The 3259-nt window shown below is 46.2% G+C and overlaps 1 pseudogene across 1 annotated transcript; it reads right to left on the bottom strand.

The window, feature by feature from the left end:
- Nucleotides 1-797: 797 nt before the first annotated feature.
- LOC308515574 (mediator of RNA polymerase II transcription subunit 27-like) lies at nt 798-1737 on the bottom strand (annotated as a pseudogene). Its single transcript has one exon. The product of its transcript is annotated as a mediator of RNA polymerase II transcription subunit 27-like (transcript).
- Between the last annotated feature and the right edge of the window lie 1522 nt (nt 1738-3259).

The raw sequence follows: 3259 nt of genomic DNA, 5'->3' as shown, positions 1-3259 counted from the left end.
ACCTTTCCTCCTTCCCTAATGGAGGCACAAGGGGTGAGCTAGAGGGGGCTGAACCCGAGTGACATTCAGGATTTCTGGCCTCTGGAACCAGCTCTACCACCGCCTCTCTGTGGCACTTTTGGCAAATCTTGAAGTCTCTCTGGACTCTGCTTCCTATTTGCAAAAGGAGAGGATTATTGCCATTCTTTCTCTGCCTCTTGAAAAAACAGGTAAGAGAGAAAGACATGCAGTGATTTCACAAGGAATGGATAGGCATTCAAGCATTCTTATTAGGATCATTCAACGTGGAGAACTAATGGGCTGAGTCAAGAGGCCCTACTGAGAAGCTATGAAACCTTTGGTAAATCTCATGACCTTTTGAGCCTTAGCTTTACCATGTGCCAAACAGTAAAACTTGAACTAGATCTACCATTTGCTGACCTTTCATCACTAAAAGTCTGTTTTACTATTTCCAAACCATTCCCACAGACCTCATATTTTGTAAGATTTTATCCCCTAAGCTATATTTAGGTAATTATTATCTACTTACCAGTAATAATTACTAAGTAATTATTGTTACCATTATAAAGGATATTTTTGGTTGGGAGTGACAGAATTTATGAACTTACAAAAAGTCTAGAACTGGGAGTAGTTCCAGGCAAGGCTCGGTCCAGCAGCTATTACCAAGGCCCTATGTTCTTTCAGTCCCTGCCTCTGCCTCCTCTGCTGTGTCACAAGGTGGCCTCCTGAAGCTACTTCCAGGCACTACTTGCTTTTCTCATTTGTGATTGGCGAGAAACAGAGAGCTTGCTTCCCAGTTAGTTCAAAGAAAAGGCCCAGGAGGTGTCCTGGAAGGCTTTGAGGGTCCGGAAGTCCCTCGATGTGGCGGGGAGGCCGTCCTGCGGGCACTTCACGCAGCGCTGGCACGGGGCCTGGAACCGCTTCATGTAACTCCTCAGCCAGGTCATGAAGGACCGGACCACGACGTCCGGCATCTGGGGCAGCGGGTAGTAGAGCGGGCAGTGGTGGCACAGTCTGTCACCTTCTGGAACTCTTGGAGTTGGCTTTGGACCATACATCCAGCTTGCCGTCTTCTGCGTGGATGTTTTCCTGGTCCCCCTTTACTATCGTTTGGTCAATGAACAGGCTCCGCATGACGACAACCACGTCCAACACCTTGCCCAAGGTCACCAGAAGCATCGCTGACCTTCCAATGGGTCTGGAGAACTGGAGGGACACTTCAGGAAACATCCCATCGATGGGGCTGATCACGTCCTCACCTACTGAGGCGGCAGGACGAGAGCGGTGGGCTGCACCTTCGGTCGGTGTTTTGCAGACGCTCCCATCTGGGTAGCGGGACGTTTCAATGACTGTGAATGCAGAAGCCCAGATGCCAGACCTGCATGGCACTGTGCTTGTTGGGCCATGTGTACGCTTGAAGGAGCTGCCTGCAGAGAGGAGTTTGTCCTGCCCGGGATCCAGGCTAAACAGGCTGCTGTTTTGGAGAGGACGTTCTCAGGCGGCTGGCCTAGCAAATTGCTCAGATGTTCCAGCTACTTGAGGTCCTGGTTGACCAAGTGCCAGCTGTCCTGGATGTGTGCGATGAAGGCCTTCTCCCGGCCCTCCAGAGTCCTCTTGCTGCGCACGCCCACCTCGGGCAGTCGAACACCCTGCTCACCCTGGAGCGCACGCCTGGAGGGCACTGATGGCCTGGGAAAGGGCCTCCGGGTTCACCCCAACGCTCAGTACGCCCGCCATGTCCCCGCCGGAGCCACAGTCCGGACCTCGGTTCCTGTCTCCTTGAAAGAAGGATTTCAATCAAGAGACAAAGTGTAGAAAAGCAAGCAAGAATTTACTGACCCCAGCAAAACACACTAGGACAGGAAGGGATAGAAGCAACAGGAGAGCTTGGCTGGGCTGCTTTGCTCAAGGGGAAGTCTTCATTTATCCGTCCTTGGGTGTGGCTGGCCAATGGCACTAATTGGATTTCTGCTACCTGTCTCCCTAAGTAGGGTGATTTAAGCTCTGTACCCTCTGGGTGGGGAGGAGAAGCTCTACCCATTTACGCTTGAGTATTCTTGGTTTAGGGAAGATAGGATTTACTAGGTAGCTGCAAACTGCTGCTTAACTGTCTTAGTTTCCCTACTCCACTTGTCCTGGAATGTTCCTAACTTCTTTTAGTGTCCTATAACAGATCTCTACCTGATTTGACTGAAAATTTTCAGTGGAAACAAAGAGTGGTACTTTCGTTTTAAAATCTTCACATACTCTCATTTTTGTTTCCTTTGTACCATAATTCAGTATTAATAAGATGGGCTTGCAGTTTAGTTTGCTTGTATAGGCAAAATATTTTCTATCGTTCTCAGGTACAATTAAAAGATTAACACGTATTAACATAGAATGCTTGAAAGATTTAGAAAACCGCATAAAAGCAACAATTTCACATATCTCCACTACCTTCTCATGCATTTTTTCAGCCTTTTAAAAAATGCTATGCCAACATATAGCTCTATAAATGTATACATGCATCAACCGGGACTTAAAACAAAAGTAGGGCCATGCCCATGTGACTAGGTTGGTTGGGCATCATCCCATGCACCAGAAGGTTGCTAGTTCGATTCCTGTTCACAGGTTTGGTTAGGTGCGTGCTGGAGGCAACCAACCTGTGTTCCTCTTACATCGATGTTTCTCTCTCTCTCTCTCTCTCTCTTTCTCTCTCTCTCTCTCTCTTTCTCTCTCTCTCTTCTCCCTCTCCCTCCCTCTCTCTCTAAACTCAATTTTTTTAAAAAACACATTTGAAATAGAAGATGGGATGATACTATACACTGTACCATTTACTGTTTTTAGTTAACAACAGAATTCCAAGTGGGTATATTAGGAGTAATCACATTCTTTTAGTGGCTCTGTATTTCTGTGTAAATAAGTGAGCATATCATTTATGTAACCATTGTCAAATATTACATTGATGGATGTTTACATTGGTTTTATTTTTTTAATATATTTTTATTGATTTCAGAGAGGAAGGGAGAGAGAATGATGAGAGAGAATCATCAATCAGCTACCTTCGGCATGTCCCCTAGTGGGACTGAGCCAAAAACCCGGGCATGTGCCCTGACCAGGAATCGAACCATGACCACCTGATTCATAGGTCAATGCTCAACCACTGAGCACACTGGCTGGGCATGTTTACATTGTTTTTACTTAAAAATATTTTTTTTGGCAATTTTAACCTATGCAACATGAATACTCTTGGTATATCTATGTGTCTATATTAGTATTT

The sequence above is a fragment of the Myotis nattereri genome (genome assembly GCF_964212035.1).
Source record: "Myotis nattereri genome assembly, chromosome: 3".
In the NCBI taxonomy this organism is placed as follows: Eukaryota; Metazoa; Chordata; class Mammalia; order Chiroptera; family Vespertilionidae; genus Myotis; species Myotis nattereri.
The sequence above is the reverse complement of the archived record's forward strand: the minus strand, read 5'-3'. Positions and strand labels throughout refer to the sequence as shown.